This window comes from Hordeum vulgare, chromosome 1H (assembly GCF_904849725.1).
Source record: "Hordeum vulgare subsp. vulgare chromosome 1H, MorexV3_pseudomolecules_assembly, whole genome shotgun sequence".
Classification (NCBI taxonomy): domain Eukaryota; kingdom Viridiplantae; phylum Streptophyta; class Magnoliopsida; order Poales; family Poaceae; genus Hordeum; species Hordeum vulgare.
This window is the reverse complement of record NC_058518.1, coordinates 23,856,610-23,875,702: the sequence shown is the minus strand read 5'-3', so window position 1 is coordinate 23,875,702 and position 19,093 is coordinate 23,856,610. Positions and strand designations below refer to the sequence as shown.

Below are 19,093 nucleotides of genomic sequence, written 5' to 3'. Positions count from 1 at the left end.
ATTACGGAACGAGTAAAGATACTTGCCGGTAACGAGATTGAACTAGGTATAGAGATACCGATGATCGAATCTCGGGCAAGTAACATAGCGATGGACAAAAAACACATCATATGGGATTAAATGAATCCTTGACATAGAGGTTCAACCCATAAAGATCTTCATAGAATATGTAGTAGCCAATATGGGCATCGAGGTCCCGGTATTGGTTATTGACCAGAGAGTGTCTCGGTCATGTCCACATAATTCTCAAACCCGCAGGGTCTACACACTTAAGGTTCGGTCACGCTGCGGTATTGTTGAGTTATGTATGTTGGTGACCATAATTTGTTCGGAGTCCGAGATGAGATCCCGGATGTCACGAATAGCTTCAAAATGGTCCGGAGGTAAAGATTGATATATAGAAAAGTTGCATTTGACTTCCGGAACGATTTTGAGCATTACCGGGAGTGACGAATGGGTTCCTGGGTTTTACCGGGAGGGGCCACCCACCCGAGAAGGGACCTAGTAGGCCAAAAGGTGGCGCACCAGCTCCTAGTGGGCTGTTGCGGCCAACCCAATAAGGCCTATTTCGGCCAAGTGCAAAAAGAAAGAAAAAGGAAAAAGGGAAGGAGGAGACCAACTAGTAATGGAGTCCTCCACAAAACCGAATTGGAGGAGGACTCTCCTCCCTAGCTTCGGCCGAACCTCTCCTCACTAGAGGAGGAGGCAAGGCATCCCACCCTCCTATTCCTCATATATATATAGTGGAGGTTTTGAGGGAAACACACACCAGAAAATAGCCACGTGATGCCCTCTCCTCCATAGATCGTCTCCGTCGTCTAGATTAGTCCGACATAGCTTGGCGAAGCCCTACAGGATTACTTCACCACCACCACCACCATGTCGTCGTGCTCGAGAACTCATCTACCTCTTCGCCCCTCTTGCTGAATCAAGAAGGCGGAGATCGTCATCGAGTTGTACGTGTGCTGAACACGGAGGCGCCATCCGTTCGGCGCCAGATCGGGATGGATCGTGATCGTATCGCGGGACAATTCATGATGAGATCGCGGGACGTACTGCGATTTGTATCACGAAGATGTTCAACTAAATCAACCACGTTATATACGCTTCCACTTAGCGATATGCAAGGGTATGTAGATACAATCTCTCCTCTCGTAGAAGGTCATCACCATGGATAGATCTTATGTGTGCATAGGAAATTTTTTGTTCCCCATGCAACGTTCCCCAACAACTAAGTGGGTAGAAGCTATTCCAACTATTAGTGATGATCATACCACTTCTATTAAAATGCTTAAAGACATCATTTCCACAAGGTTTGGAGTCCCTAGATATTTAATGTCTCATGGTGGTTCACATTTTATTCATGGTGCTTTCCGTAAACTCCTAGCAAAATATGATGTTAACCACATAATTGCATCACCTTATCATCCTCATTCTGGTGGCCAAGTTGAATTGAGCAACCATGAAATAAAACTAATTTTGCAAAAGACTGTCAATAGGTCTAGGAAGAATTGGTCTAAGAAACTTGATGATGCTTTATGGGCTTATAGAATTGCTTATAAAAATCCCATGGGATGTCCCCATGTAAAATGGTCTATGGAAATGCTTGTCATTTACATCTCTAGTTAGAACGTAAAGCTTGTTGGGCAATTAGAGAACTTAATTATGATTTTAAACTTGCCGGTGAAAAGAGGTTATTTGATATTACCTCACTAAAAGAATGAGGACGCAAGCCTTTGAAAATGGCAAGTTGTTAAAAGAAAAAGTTAAAGGATGGCATGATAAAAGAATCTAAAAAGGAGAATTCAATGTAGGATATCTAGTGCTTCTTTACAATTCTCGTTTCAGATTCTTTGCACGTAAACTCCTCTCCAAATGGGAAGGCTCATAAGTTGTCGAGGAGGTTTATCACTCCGGTTCTATATAAATCAATCACTTCGAAGGCAAAAATCTGAGAGTGGTAAATGGGCATATCCAAGTGATAACACTGGAGGATCACATAAGAGAGGCCTTCCGAAATGCTCCGGAAACCTGAAAAGGGACTAGGTACGTGAAACTGTAAGAAAACCGAGTCCTAAAATTCCAAAAAATATGTTATGTTGGTTTTGGTATTTTAGAAATATTACAAAAATAAAAAGGAGTCAGCGGGGCCCATGAAGCGTTCACAAGGCAAGAGGGTGCGACCACCCCCGTGGGCGTGCCCTGATGCCTTGTGGGCACCTCGTGTGCCTCCCGGACTCCGTTTTCTCCTCGAGCACGTATTCTTACCTAGAAAATATCATTATATATACTCCCGATTGTTTAGACCACCGCATCGCGAGATTTTCCTATGTTCTTGTTTCAGGCTGTTTTATTGACAGATCTAGATCGCCATGACAACACCAAGCTCCTCCAAGGACAAGTTCTTCGAGAAGGTGAGCAACCAGTACCTCCCGGAGGTGATGAAAAACACTCAGGTCATAGAGATGCATGAGGGGGTGCTTCACATTCGTGACGTCCAAGGACCAAAGAAGGAGGGAATCGAGAATGGCACGGTTGCGGCGATGGAGCAGGAGATCTTCAAGTGACAAGGGATAGTTGATCGTGGTTTGAGTGCTAATCACTCTATGATCATGGACTTCATCCGGGAGAACAAGATATACATTAAGAACGTGGGAGTGGTTCTCCTCAGGCTTCAAGAGCGGATTGAGCATCTCCAAGCCCAAATCTTTGACCTCCAAAGCCAAAATTGTGAGTATGAATTGAGGTTTAAGAGGATGAGCATCGCTGCTGATTTCACGGTTCCAGAGCCAGGGTTCCCTTTCTATGATGGTGGGCCAATGCCTTGGAAGGGGAAGACCAACCTGTAACATCGTCACCATCATCACCCGAGAGGGACGCCTGCATACATGGGCATGGGCACCAGCCTTAGCTTATTCCAAGCATGGGGAGGTTCCTTGGTATTGTATCACCATCACTTCCACAATTACCATCTATCTTAGTTCGATTCCTAGTTATTTCGTGATTTATATAAATGAATTTCAGATTTACTTTTCTTAGATTGTTTGCTATGAGATCCATCTATCCTTGTAATCAATATGTGAGTTATATAATAAAGATTAATTTGAGTTTGTGTGCTTTACTTGTGTGCACCCATCATCATAGCATGGCAACTGAATGAAATATAAATATCATATGCTTATCTCATGAGAAGCAATGACTTGACACAGAAAATGGTATAAGTGATAAAAGTTGTCGATAGTAAGCAAACATAGTATTAGTCATTGATGCAATCTAAGAAACATTATGATAAAGGAGAGAAGACACACATATAAATACACTATCTTAGACATATTTTATGATTGTGAGCCCTGATACGTCTCCGTCGTATTTACTTTTCCAAACTCTTTTGCCCTTGTTTTGGACTCTAATTTGCATGATTTGAATGGAACTAACCCGGATTAACGCTGTTTTCAGCAGAATTGCCATGGTGTTGTTTTTGTGCAGAAATAAAAGTTCTCGGAATGACCTGGAAATTTACGGAGAATTTTTGTGGAATATATTAAAAATACTGGCGCAAGAATCAACGCAGGAACTGGAGCGTGGAGCCCACAAGCCCACCAGGCGCGGGGCCCCTGGCCGCGCCTGGTAGGCTTGTGGGGGCCACGTTGCTCCACTGCCTCCAATCTCAGGTCTATTTAGTCCCTTTCGTCTGGAAAAAAATCAAGAAGAAGAGTCCATCGCGTTTCACGATACGAAGGCGCCGCCACCTCCTGTTCTTCCTATGGAGGGCACATCTGGAGTCCGTTCTTGGCTACGGAGAGGGGAGTTCGTCGCCATCGTCATCATCAACCTTCCTTCATCGCCAATTCCATGATGCTCTTCACCGTTCGTGAGTAATCTCATCGTAGGCTTGCTGGACGGTGATGGGTTGGATGAGATCTATCATGTAATCGAGTTAGTTTTGACGGGGATTGATCCCTAGTATCCACTATGTTCTGAGATTGATGTTGCTACTACTTTGCCATGCTTAATGCTTGTCACTAGGGCCCGAGTGCCATGATTTCCGATCTGAACCTATTATGTTGTCGCCAATATATGTGTGTTCTTAATCCTATCTTGCAAGTTGTAGTCACCTACTATGTGTTATGACCCGGCAACCCCGGAGTGACAATAGCCGGAACCACTCCCGGAGATGACCATAGTATGAGGAGTTCATGTATTCACTAAGTGTTAATGCGTTGGTCCAGTTCTTTATTAAAAGGAGAACCTTAATGTCCCGTAGTTTCCATTAGGACCCCGCTGCCACGGGAGGGATGGACAATAGATGTCATGCAAGTTCTTTTCCCTAAGCACGTATGACTACATACGGAATACATGCCTACATTACATTGACGAACTGGAGCTAGTTACATATCTCTCCGTGTTATAACTGTTGCATGATGAATAGCATCCGACATAATTATCCATCACCGATCCAATGCCTACGAGTCTTTTCCAATTGGTCCTTGCTACATTACTTTGCTGCTACTGCTGTCACTGCTGCTATTGTTACTCTATTGCTACTGCTATCACTTTGCTGCTACTGGTTACCGTTGCTACTGTTGCTATCACACTACCTTGCTACTGATACTTTGCTGCAGATGCTAAATCTTTCAGGTGTGGTTGAATTGACAACTCAACTGCTAATACTTGAGAATATTCTTTGGCTTCCCCTTGAGTCGAATCAATAAATTTGGGTTGAATACTCTACCCTCGAAAACTGTTGCGATCCCCTATACTTGTGGGTTATCAAGACTATTTTTTGGCGCCGTTGCCGGGGAAGCATAGCTATATTCTCTCAGTCACTTGGGAATTACGTGTGCTGGTCACTATGAGGAATCCGCAAGATCCAATAACTAAAGTCTTGCCCCCAATTACGACGACAGGTAAGGAACTGCCATCTAGCTCTGCACTTGATTCACCTTCAGTTATGAGTAAGTTTGCGACACCACCTCCTGCTAGAAATCTTGATATGTCGCATGTGCTTGATGATGCTACTTCTGATGCCCATGATGCTTATGATGATACTATGCTTGATACTGCTTTTCCACTAGATGCACTCCTTGATGCACAAATTGCTAGAGTTGCTGCTAGATGTGATGATACTTCTGAAACTGCTGATACAATTGAAGTAGAACCTGCTATTTTGCCTGTTAGAACTAGCTCTCCTAGATATGAATTGCCTGATATGTCTGAGTGTTATGTCATGGAGGGAGAGATAGCTGAGGACTTTCTTGCTTGTAAGGATAGCTATGATGTTGAGAACTTACTGCGTAAGTGGAAAGAAAAATCTTTGAACGCTAGGATGAAATACGCCCGAAAGTTTGCTACTTCCCCTATCTTTGTGACCGATAAGGATTATGAATTCTCTGTCGACCCAGAGTTAATCACTCTGGTCGAATCTGATCCTTTTCACGGTTATGAGTCTGAAATGGTTGTAGCCCATCTTACCAAACTGCACGATATAGCCACCCTATTCACGAGTGAGGAAAAGATCTGCTACTACTATATCCTCAAGTTGTTTCCTTTCTCGCTAAAGGATGATGCTAAGACTTGGTTCACTTCTCTTGCTCCTGGTTGTGTCCGTAGCCCCCGGGATATGATCTACTACTTCTCTGAGAAATATTTCCCTGCCCATAAGGAGCAAGCTGCCTTGCAGGAAATATACAACTTTGCGCAAGTTGAAGAATAGAGTCTCCCACAAGCTTGGGGGAGGCTCGTCCAGCTACTGAATGCTTTGCCTGATCACCCTCTTGAGAAGAATGAAATACTTGATATCTTCTATAACGGAATTACCGATGCTTCTAGAGACCACCTAGATAGTTGTGTGGTTGTGTTTTTGGGGAACGAACTCTAGAACAAGGTGAGATCCTATTGAATAACATCCTGTGCAATGAGAATGCTTGGACTATTACTGAACCACCTCCTAGGACAACTCCGAAGAAAAGAGGTATTCTATTCCTCAGTCCTGAAGATATGCAAGAAGCTAAGAAATCTATGAAAGAGAAAGGCATTAAATCTGAAGATGTCAAAAATCTACCACCTATCAAAGAGATCTATGGTCTTGATAACCCAATACAGGTAGTAGAGGTAAATTCTCTGCGTAGATTAATTGAGAGTGATATTCCTTTTGATAAACCTCCTAGCTTATGCCTGGATGAATTTGATAACATTGTTGCCAAACAACAGAGTTTCAATGATTTTGTTAGCAGACAATTGGCATAGAATGCTCGTATGCTTAGTCATTAAGTGCTTGTGTGGACAGAAATGTCAATGATCTTAAGCTCTTGAGTAAACATGCCTCTATGGTTACTACTCAAGTAGAACAAGTACTTAAGGCTCAGAACGACTTGCTCAATGAGTTGAATGATAATTCGTTCAGAGTCGTCACTAGAGGTGGTAGGATGACCCAGGAACCTTTGTATCCTGAGGGCCATCCTAAGAGAATTGAACAAGATTCTCAAGGAGTTAGCACTTATGCACCTAGTCATCCTAGGAAGAAGAAGAAATATGATAGGGATTTGCACGCTAGCAACCTTGTTGCTGCTACACCTAAGAGTCCAAACGATGTCTCTGACTCTGATGCCGAAACACAATCTGGTGATGAACATGAGCCTAATGATAATATCGATAGTGATGTTCATGTTGGTGCTCAACCTAGCAATGATAAGGATTTGGAGATTGAACCTGTTGATCTTGATAACCCACAACCTAAGAATATGAGATACGATAAGAATGACTTCGCTGCTAGGAAGCATGGCAAAGAAAGGGAAACATGGGTTCAGAAACCCACGCCCTTTCCTCCCAAACCATCAAAGAAAAAGGATGATGAGGATTTTGAGCGATTTGTTGAAATGATTAGACCTGTCTTTCTGCAATTGCGTTTGACAGATATGCTGAAAATGTCTCCGTATGCTAAGTACATGAAGGATATTGTGACTAATAATAGGAGGATACCTGAGGTTGATATTTCCATCATGCTCGCTAACTATACCTGCAAGGGAGGAACTCCTAAGAAACTAGGTGATCCTAGAGTGCCCACTATACCTTGCTCCACTAAAGGCAACTATGTTAGAACAGCTTTATGCGACCTTGGAGCCGGTGTTAGTGTTATGCGTCTCTCTCTTTATCCTAGACTTGAACTGGATAAGTTGACACCCAGTGAAATATCTCTGCAAACGGCCGACAAATCAACTGCTTTCCCTATCGGCATTTGCGAGGATGTGCCTGTTGAGGTTTCTAATGTTACTATCTTGACGGACTTTGTTATCATGGATATTCCCGAGGACGATGCCATGGCAGTCATCCTCGGAAGACCCTCTTTAAACACTGCACGGGTTGCTATTGATTGCAACAAAGGCAATGTCACTTTCCATATCAACGGTAATGAGCATACGGTGCACTTTCCGAAGAAACAATATCGAGTACATTGCATCAATGCTATCGAAAAAACTTCATCGCTTCTTATTGGGAGCTTTGAATGCCCTATACCTCCTGTCAAGATGAAGTATGATTTGCTTATTGGGGATATTCACATCCCCATTGAGGTAACCTAGTGGCTATTCGAAAATTCTCCATTTTGTTTTGCGATTTGAAAAAGTTTGTCAAAGAGACTTGATCAACCTCATTGAAGGATTTCTTTCGATGACCATGAGATGGATGAATCGAGGAGTCACAAACCTCTGTTCCAAGCTTTCACCTTCGGTTGCTTAGAAGAAAAATGATAGATTTAGTTTAGTTTTCCCTGTTTTCTGTTTTTGCGTCCCGTAGAAAAGTACCCCGAAAATAAAAGTTCTCCGAACGTCCTGAAAATCAAGTATGATTTTTTCTGGATTTTTTGAAAAATACTAAGACAGATAGCTAGTCAGGGGGCTGCACCAGTGGGCCACAAGCCCTAGAGGCGCGGGCACCCCCCTAGCCACGCCACCTAGACTTGTGGGGCCGACGTGCACCCCCTCCACTTATTCTAGCTCCCATCTGCTTCTCCTACCTCCAGAAAAAATCGTTTTGCAGCTCAAACTCGTGTTCTTGCTCTTCTTGCTGGGATTTTCGATCTCCTTGTGCAAAGCACCATTTACCGAACTATTTTGGGAAAATTACTCCTTGGTAAGTGACACCTACCTTGGTCCAATTAGTTTTTGCTCTAGTGCCTTATAGTTCGCGTATTTTTGCTGCCTTGGTGACCCTGTTCTTGAGATTTGCATGCTAATTTTAGCTGGTCCCAAGTAGTTTTGATGCGTAATATGTCCTCTAGGCACTTGTGGGAGTAGTTGCTACGAGTTTCGTTGAGCCTTGTTCACTTTTCCTTAGAGTCACTGAAAATTTCAGAAAAGGAAGATGTTCAGGAGAAATTATCATGATGGTTCCTCAAGCAAGAGAGGTCCCCGTCTCGCGATTCGGGAGCCCGGTCCTTACCAACCAAGGAACGCACAGATACAACCATGCGAATGGCCTTCTGATGAATTTATGATTGAGGCAGGTTTCAAAGACGAGTTTGATACACTTGTTCACAATGTCGGACTCGAAGAATTCATCTCCGATAAATGTGAACAGTATGTTACTCTCACTGCTTCTTTTGTTCGTAGATTCAAATTTTCAGCTGGTCGTGACACATCCGTACTGTTTGATCTGTGTGACAAATCGTATACCATGGATTTAGAGGATTTCAATAGAATTTGCAAGATACCTATTTGGGGTAGTCTCAATGATCCTCCTAAATCTTGGGTTAGAGATTTTATATCTGGTATAACTGTCCGAGAAACTAGATATATTACACATGCTACCATGGGGAGCATTCGTTTTCCTGCCTTGCATTACTTTGCCCTCTTCATAGGCAGATGCATTAATGGCAAGATTGAGCATTGTCACCTCTGCGCACCCGACCTTAGTATTCTTAGGAGCGCAGTTACGGGTGATAGAAGTTTCAACATGGGAGCTACAATAGCAAGGAGGCTGAATAATAATCCTAATGAAGGTGATTTATTTGGTGGGATCTATTCCACTCGCATAGCAAATTTTCTTGGAGTACCCATCCGCGAAGGAGATCCCCCGCTCCATACAGCTTTCCTTGATCGCACCGCTTTGACACGCTGTCAGTTCCTTGAGAGGGATGATGAATCCCTCCTATACCGTTTAATATTTAACCGACAATGTGTTTTCCATATTACCCTTCCTGCTCCTGCCTTCTTTGACTTTCAGGTAAAACGGAGATATTACATAACCAGAGGAGAGGCAGAGGAGTATGAGAGGGAGGCAAAGGCTCCTCGTCTCCGTGAGGCAGCTATTCAGGTAGTGGCTGCAGCGCTCCCGTACAACCCCCATTATGATTTTGGGTATCACCCGGACAATCCTTGGGAGTAGACGAACTTAGGCCAAAATCCTAAGCTTGGGGGAGTACGTGTTTCTCACCGACTTTATATTCTTGCTTACACTTTCACTTTGTTAGTCGGTGTTCACACTTTGCCACTGTATCATCCATGCTAGTTTATTTCTTTTTCTGGTTTTCTTTTCGTGTGTTTGTTAGTTTGAGAAAACCCAAAAAGATTTTTCTGTTCTTCTTTTGCTTGTTGGGAGCTTTCCCGTGTAAATACTTTTCTTTTTCTTTGGGTAAAGGTAGAAGACCATGGTTACAATGTTTAGTTGCTCTCGCATGCATATCTGTTTATCTATCAAAGAGCCATATTACTTTGTCTTCTCCTTTGTGTTTGCTGGAAGATTCCAACTTAGTCCAATGCACGAGCACTCTTATTATTGTTCACATCGTTCGGTCGTGCAAGTGAAAGGCAATAATGACAATATATGATGAAGTGACTGAGCCTGGAAAAGCTGGTATGAACTCGATCTATTTTGTTTTTGGAAATATGACTAGCTCATCGTTCGTGATTCAGCTTTGTTGTGCGAGGAACATGTTTGCAATGACAACTTAGAGATCATAGTTTCTGATGACATGCTTAATTAGGTAGGAGCTTATAATGGTTTGTCTTGGATGCCAACATGAATCTTGAGATGATTATGATGTTGTATGATAGGATGGTGTCCTCCTTTCAATGATTCAAGTGGTTTGACTTGGCGCATGTTTACGCATGTAGTTGAAAGAAAATCAACATAGCCTCTATGATATTCATGTTCATGGTGATTTATGTCCTACTCATGCTTGCACTCAATGTTGGTTAATCTCCATGCATTTTGATGACTGTTGTCGCTCTCTAGTTGGTCGCTTCCCAGTCTTTTGCTAGCCTTCTCTTGTACTAAGCGGGAATACTGCTTGTGCATCCACTTCCATAAACCCAAAGTTGTTCCATATGAGTCCATCATACCTACCTATATGCGGTATCTACCTGCCGTTCCAAGTAAATTTGCATGTGCCACTCTCTAAATCTTCAAGAAATAATCTATTTTGCGTGCCCGAACTTCTCATGTGGTGACAGGGGGCTATCAGTATCATCCATGCTAGGCGTGTTATCCTCAATACGTGTTTATTCACTATCATTCACGAGAAAGGGGCTGGTAATTGGAATGCCCAGTTCCATGCTCAAATCGAAAAGATAATTGCAAACAAAACTCCCCCTAGATTGTTGTTGGTATGGACGGCACCCGAGTATTCGGCTATTCGTGGAGTGTGATTGATTGGTGGTGGGGGAGTCAAAACTTTACTTTTCTGTTTAGGAACCGCCTATAGCATTTGTAGCATGGAAGATGGTGAAAACTCTTGGTCATTGCATTGACAATGAAAGCATGCCACCCAAAATTATTTATCTCTGTCTTCAAAGCTTGAGCTCTGGCACCTCTGCAAATCAATGCTTCCCTCTGCAAAGGGTCTATCTATTTATGTCTCTGTTGAGTCATCCTCTTCCTATAAAAGCACCAATTAGAGAGCACCTCTGTCATTTTTATGCTTTGCTTTTGACTCATATTGAGTATGACTGTGACTGGATCTTCTTTGCCATGAATTACAATGTTTAGTCAGCCCTTGGTTTTTGAAGGTGCTGTGCATTTATGTTTTGTGGTCTTAGAAAGAGCTAGCGAGATACCATCTGTTTGTACTGCTTCATGATTGTTTTGATTGAAGTGTTGACGTTTGAGACTTATTATTATTTGCTCGCTAGTTGATTATGCCATTGATATGAGTTTACAGTGAGACCTAGATGTCCTTTCCTTATGTGGTTAGCTTGTGATCTTGCTGAAATTCTGGATATGAGTTAGACATAGTTGCAACAACAAGATCAAACACAGTTCGTAAAAGTTTTTCTTTTGTCTCTTCCAGTTTGTCAACTGAATTGCTTGAGGACAAGCAAGGTTTTAAGCTTGGGGGAGTTGATACGTCTCCGTCGTATCTACTTTTCCAAACTCTTTTGCCCTTGTTTTGGACTATAATTTGCATGATTTGAATGGAACTAACCCGGACTAACGCTCTTTTCAGCAGAATTGCCATGGTGTTGTTTTTGCGCAGAAATAAAAGTTCTCGGAATGACCTGGAAATTTACGAAGAATTTTTGCGGAATATGTAAAAAATATTGGCGCAAGAATCAACGGAGGAAGTGGAGCGTGGAGCCCACAAGCCCACCAGGCGCGGGCCCCCCTGGCCACGCTTGGCAGGCTTGTGGGGCCCACGTTGCTCCACGGCCTCCAATCTCAGGTCTATTTAGTCCCTTCCGCCTAGAAAAAAAATCAAGAAGAAGAGTTCATCGCGTTTTACGATACGGAGGCGCCGCCACCTCCTGTTCTTCCTCTCGAGGGCAGATCTGGTGTCCGTTCTGGGCTCCGGAGAAGGGAGATCGTCGCCATCGTCATCATCAACCTTCCTTCATCGCCAATTCCATGATGCTCTTCACCGTTCGTGAGTAATCTGATCGTAGGCTTGATGGACGGTGATGGGCTGGATGAGATCTATCATGTAATCAAGTTAGTTTTGACAGGAATTGATCCCTAGTATCCACTATGTTTTGAGATTGATGTTGCTACTACTTTGCCATGCTTAATGCTTGTCACTAGGTCCCGAGTGCCATGATTTTAGATCTGAACCTATTATGTTGTCGCCAATATATGTGTGTTCTTGATCCTATCTTGCAAGTTGTAGTCACCTACTATGTGTTATGACCCGGCAACCCCAGAATGACAATAGCCGGAACCACTCCCAGACATGACCATAGTATGAGGAGTTCATGTATTCACTAAGTGTTAATGCGTTGGTCCGGTTCTTTATTAAAAGTAGAACCTTAATATCCCGTAGTTTCCATTAGGACCCCGCTGCCACGGGAGGGATGGACAATAGATGTCATGCAAGTTCTTTTCCCTAAGCACGTATGACTACAGACGGAATACATGCCTACATTACATTGACGAACTTGAGCTAGTTACATATCTCTCCGTGTTATAACTGTTGCATGATGAATAGCATCCGACATAATTATCCATCACCGATCCAATGCCCATGAGCCTTTTCCTACTGGTCCTTTCTACGTTACTTTGCTGCTACTGTTGTCACTGCAGCTATTGTTACTCTGTTGCTACTGCTGTTACTTTGCTGCTACTGCTGTCACTTTGCTGCTACTGGTTTCCGTTGCTACTCTTGCTATCACACTACCTTGCTACTGATACTTTGGTGCATATACTAAATCTTTCAGGTGTGAGTGAATTGACAACTCAACTGCTAATACTTGAGAATATTCTCTGGCTTCCCCTTGAGTCGAATCAATAAATTTGGGTTGAATATTCTATCCTCGAAAACTGTTGCGATCCCCTATACTTGTGGGTGATCAAGCCCTCACCAAATATTATATTATGATCATGTGTTGATGCTGGACATGGAAGGCAACATAATGATTATGGTAGTTTACATTCGCATAGAAGTTATATGGTCATGGATCCTCTAACATGTGGTGCTTTCTGTAGATCCTTTCTAGCCCAAAAATTCCGCACTAAGTAGAGATACAACTTGTGCATGTGTAACCCCTAAACAGAGTCTATTGCCATCAGATTCCACCATACCTACGTATGGATTGAGTAAGATCCTTCAAGTAAGTTGTCATCGGTGCGTCGAGCAATAAAAATATGTCCTAATACTTGTATGATCTTTTATTGTAAGGGAAAATAAGCTTTGTACGATCTTGTGATGGTAAAGAAATAAAAGCAACGGACATCATAATAAAGTTTGCTATCTCAAGGGGCAATATAAGGTGACAGTTCCTTTGCATTAAGAGTTTTCGCATCCAAAAACTGAAAAAGTGCATGACAACCTCCGCTTCCCTCTGTGAATGTCCTATCAGGAGTTCCTTCCTCTATGTGAGTCAATAAAGTTTATCCTTCTTCCTACCTATTAACTCTATAGCGGCAAGCACCATGTGTTGAGGAAAGATCCAGACTTATATATCCAAGTGGATGTTGATGATCATGATTTATTATTATTGACATTATCTTTGAGGTAAATAAGTTGGGTGGAAAATAATTTAAGCCTCTATCTTCCTATGTGTCCGATGGAAACATGAGATCCAAAAATATATCCAGAGCTTGAGCAATCATAGAAGATTAAATGATAGTTGAGTATGTGAACTTGCCAAAAAGAAAGCACTTGCGTAGACTTTCCTCCAAAATATGATGAATTATGATTGTCCCGATGACTCAAAACATAGTTTGTTGATTATAAATAATGATTATGCTTCTTACTCCAATAGTTCAGTATTGATTGTTACTTGTTTATGAGGATCTATATGATAAAATACTTGCTGCTATGCTAATATTCATGATACTCTCATGTTTGTATTCTATTTTTATCGACACCTCTCTCTCAAATTATGTGGTCATTACTTTCGAGCTTGGCTTTCGCTTGAAGATAAACGTTAATTTTGCATAATGAATTATTATTGATATTTGTGTTATTATTGTCTATTATTCCATATTACCATAAATTCTTATGTCCTCTCTCTTGGAATATGCATGATACATCACTAAAACGGAAATATCTGGAAATTGGAATTCTGGACCGGGAAACAGAGAAAAAGGCAGAAAATCAACTTGCTCCTAATGACCTGAAATTTCACGGACAATTTTTATGAAATATTTAAGAATTATTGGGCCAGAAATATACTAGAGGGGGGCAACCTATTGTCCACAAGGCAACATGGAACGACCACCCCCTGACTGCGCAGTAATGCCTTGTGGGCCTCCTGCTGGCCATCTGACGCCCCTCTTCTTCTATATGGCGTGTTTTGACCTACAAAAAAAATCATAAGCAACATTTCGGGACGAAGCGCGCCATCTCGAGACGGAAACCTGGGCAGAGGCCCTTTTGCTCATCGGCAGAGAGATTCTTCATGGAAAATTCCCTCTGGGAGAGGGAAATCAAAGTCATCGTCATCACCAACGCGTCTTCCTTCGTTGGAGGACCAATCTTCATCAACATATTCACCAGCACCATCTCATCTCCAATCCTAGTTCATCTCTTGTATTTAATCTTTGTCTCAAAACCTCAGATTGGTACATGTGGATTACTAGTTGTGTTGATTACATCTTATAGTTGAAGCTTGTTGGATTACTTGGTGGAAGATATTACGCTCAGATTTTTAATTATTATTATTACACATCTAATCTTGAACATGCAGATGAGGTGTGAGTAGTAACTATTGTTCCCGAGGATATGGGATAAGTCTTGTTACTTGTATCATATGAAGTTGGTATTCATTTGATATTTTGATGATATGTATCTTGTTACTTCTCCTAGTGATGTCATGTGAATGTCGACTACATTACACTTCACCATGTTATGGGCCTAAGGAAAGTAACCGTGGAGTAACAAGTACATGATGAGTTGCGAGAGTGACAGAAGCTTGAACACCAGTTTATGTGTTGCTTCATGAGGGGACGATTTGGATCCACAAGTTCAATGTTATGGTTAGATTTATGTTAATTCTTCTTTCATAGTTACAGATGCTTGCGGGAGAGGTTAATCATAAGTTGGTTGTTTGTTCCAGTAAGAACAACACCTTAGCACTGGTCCACCCACATTTCACATTATCAAATTAGTGAACGTGAATCAACTCAATATAATGAATATGACTAGACAGAAATTCCCATGTGCCCACGGGAGTTCTTTCTTTATATAAGAGTACTTTGAGGCGTTTTGTTTGCTACAAAAAGGGTTGGGCTACCTTGCTTCACCTTTGCTACTATTTGTACTCCTCACTTGTTATGAATTATCTTGCTACAAAACTATCTATAATTGTTACTTACAACACTTGCAGAGAATACCTTGCTGAAAACCTTTTATCATTTTCTCCTTCTCCTTGTTCGGTTCGACACTCTTACTTATCGAAAGGACTACGATTGATCCCCTATACTTGTGGGTCATCAGTCGCGCCCTGACACGAGGAGGTCGGCCCACGCCACCCCACCGTGTGAGGAAGAAGCCGAGCGTAGCCGCGATCGGTGTCGGTCGGGCTTTTGGCGGCGCCGAGGGTGGACGGGGGAGGAAAGGGGGGGGCTGACGACGGAGATCTGGTGCCCTCCCCGACGCCCCATGTGTGGCAGTGGGGAAGGGGTAGGGTTCGGGAGGGGGGATAGGGTTTTGGTCTGATCTATATTGTGTGGAAATCGAATAAAATTTGCAGTATGGTTTAGCATATATGTTGTGACGTGCCATGCGCGTTACCGCTAATTCGTTCTAGAGCGTATACCATAAACAAATTTTGCGGTGCACATTTGCAGCGAATCTTCTAGAGTTGCTATCGACATTATAGTCTTCCCTTAAAAAATATTTAGCACTATATTCATAGCACTCTGCATTCTCATTATTAAACATGGAGTTTAGCACTCTATGTCTTGTGGTTCGTAAGTTTTAGTTGCTATTGTAACGATGCGTTGAAGATTTATTTTCGGCTACGAATCCAAGCTCGAGGTGCTGCCTTTCGAGCCCTCTCTCGAGAGAGAGCACACACACCCACCCCCACCCCGCGCCGCTGGCCACTCCGGCCACGGCGGCCACCCTCCTAGCACTTATGACCGGCCGGGGCGGGCCTACCCCCGGCGGTCCGCCGGCTCTCCCGGCCTCTCCAGGCGTCGGTCCGCGCGACGCCGCACCGCCCCGTGGTCCATCGCCTGCATCCCCTGCGTCGCCCCGGGTTCTTCATCGTCTGCTGCCGGATCCGGCTCCCACGCCGAGGCTACTGCTCCGAGGAGAGTGCTCCTACGCTGCAACCGACGGTCCGCCCCGTGCCTCCTCCCCAGCGCCGATGGTGGGCATGGGACGGGATCCGCGGGATCCACGGGATCTGGCTCCATCACCTGTCCCAGAGGAGTCCGGGCGCATTCAAGCCCCGCGCGTCAAGTCCATCATTGTCGACTCCTCAGGGACCGAGGTTGCCATTTCGGGGCCGGATCCGGGCTGGACTGAGGTGGCCCGGCGGGGAAGCCGCCTGACACCGGTGGAGCTCTCGGTCCCCCGGTCTCTCCGAGGTACGCACCGGACGGACCGCCGCGGCGTCTCCTCTCCTGGTGGTCCGCAAGCTGCGCCGCACCTTTTAAACCCGTTCGCCGGCCGCTATTTTCGCTGTCTTAGCAAGCGTCGTCGCCTAGCTGCCTGTCGCGACCCAGTTCACTGCCTCAGCTGTAGGCGAGCAGGGCACATCGCCTCTCGTTGCCCCCGGAATCGTAAGGCAAATAGCTCGATTAGGGATAGGTTGGGTCCGGCACCTCGCGCGATTCAGTTGTCTGACCGCCTCCGGTTCCCTCCTCCACCCCCACGGCCATTGCTCGGTCGGCTCCATCCATGCTCCGCCACCTCGACCCATCTCGGCGCCCTAGGGAGAGCCGCTCCACCACTGTGCTCTCCCTTGCTCTGGATCAGGCTGTGTTCTTCCTCCGCAGTCACGCCGTGACGCTTTCCGCAGCTGATGTTGTCAACGTCTCCTCGCCGATGGCTGTGGGAAAGGCTCTGGAGGCCCAGCTCTCCGTGCCAGTGCACTCCTTGCGGGTCACGGCTCACCACCCCGAGCATTTCTTCGTCACCTTCACGCAGCCAGCTACCAGGTGAACGTCGTGCGCCGGGGCTCCATCCATGTCGACGGCGCGTGCTTCAACATCAGCCCGTGGCATGAGCATGACCTCGCCACGTTCGACTCCCTTCTGCTCCCCATCCGCGTCGTCATTGAGAATGTTCCCATGCACTTCTGGTCGGTCGAGGGGGCAGAAGAGATCCTCGGGAGGCGGGTGCGCGTCTACCGTCTCGACAGCCGGACCCTAGAGCGGGGTCACACCAAGACCTTTGCCTGTTGGGTCTGGGCCAGGGACATAGCAGACATTCCAACGTCGCACACTCTGGGGGTCCTCCCTCGCGGAGCCGGGAGGGTGGACGAGATGGATGGATTCTCCCCACCAGACAGGAGAGTTGCGCCGCTGCCGGCATCGGCGGAGTACGCCATGCTCATCCACGTCGACAGGGTGGAGGACTGGACGCAGCCCTCTCCGCGCTCATCCCACTTTGCCCAGAGCGGTCTGCCGTCGTCCGGTTCCGACGACGATGACCCTCCTTTCCCGTTGGTGGCCGCTGCGTCTTGGATGTTGGGGGTGGAAGATGGCCAGGGGGGCGACCGCTTGCAGCGCCGGGCTCGTGCCCCCGTTACCAGCCTAGGGTGCCGGGGCGGACCTAGAGACGACCGCTCGAGGGACCGCGATGACGAGGGAGGACCGGGTGCAGGCGGTCGCAGGTCCTGGAAGGACGTCCTCCTTCGCCACGGCGCCTCGCGTGCTCCTCGCGCTTCGCCTTTGCAGCGCCGTCGTAGCCGATCCCCGCCGGCCAGACGCGGATCGAGGGAGTCCTCGGACCGTCGCTCGGGGGCTGGGAGGACCACTGCGCCAGCTCGGCGCCAGTCGAGGCCCTCACGTGAGAGAGCCAATCCGGCAGGGGTTGCCAAGACCGCGGCTCCGTCGCTGCGGCACCCAGCCCACACCAGTCGCGAGGACCAGCGCCAGCGGCAAGGACCCGGTCGAGGAGTTCTTCAGGACCGCAATGAAGCCCACCTTGGCCTCCGTCGTCGGCGACGGCCTGGCGACCGACGTCCACATCACCGCAGAGGCGGCAGTGGCAGCCCCTGTCGAGTTCGTTGATGCCACCCTGCTCCAGACCTCCGGCAAGTCAGTGCAGCTGGACGCCTTCAGTCCAACGCTGTCGGCCGCGGCCTCCGAGCTGGGACAGTTCCACAGGGCCACCCCATCAGCAGCTAGCATGATGGAGGTCCAGCTCGGGCGGTTACTGGACGCGTCATGGAGCTGGAGATCGGAGGAGCAGTTGTCGGGCCGGAGTCGCGGGGCCTCTTCCGGACGTCCAAGCAGCAGCCTCTGATTTCCACTACACCCGCGCGCCGTCCCGCGGCGCCGCCTAAGACTAGGGCCACCTCTACCCCGACTCGCTCTAGCGCGCGGCAAGCTGCCACCGGGTCGTCAGTGCCAGTGGCACAACGCGCTTCCCTGCGCATCGCGAAGGAGCTCGGCCTACTCGGCCCTCGGGACAGGCTGACGGTAGAAGTCGCGAAGGTGCTCCTACAGCGTTTCGAAGAGCCCCTGTCCGACAGTGACATCTCGGTCATCGCCAGGTTGACCCACCTGGATAGCGAGGCGCTGCGGCTCATGGCTCGTATGAACGGCCCCGACGGAGCTGCCGATGAGGCCACCGTGTAATCATGTTAGTCGTCCATAGTTTTTATCTCCGATGGCGACCGATCCCCGACCGGTTCAATCTAGTTTGGTTCCAAGTTCATATAGGCAGTAGGATAGATCCTCATCGCCAGCGCATCTTGGGTTCTGCTGGTGGGCGACGGTCCCAGATATGAATGATGGTGGTGTCAGTCTTAGGCCTATGGCCGTTTAGCTTTAGTCATCGGAGCTCCTTTCGTGTTTTAGATGTATGACAAGATCCAACCATCATGTGCTGGAATGTTCGTGGCTTGAACAATCCAGCCAAGAGGGCAGCAGTCGGGGAGTTGGCGGCCGCCCACCGCATAGCCATTCTCTGCATCCAGGAGACCAAAATCGCCGCCTGGTCACCGGAGTTAGTCCGCGAGATAGGGGGCGCCAAGCTCACAGA

The 19,093-nt window shown here is 46.2% G+C and overlaps 1 pseudogene; it reads left to right on the top strand.

Annotated features, from left to right (window-relative positions):
- Positions 1 to 17,371: 17,371 nt before the first annotated feature.
- LOC123395909 lies at positions 17,372 to 18,352 on the top strand (annotated as a pseudogene).
- Positions 18,353 to 19,093: the final 741 nt, after the last annotated feature.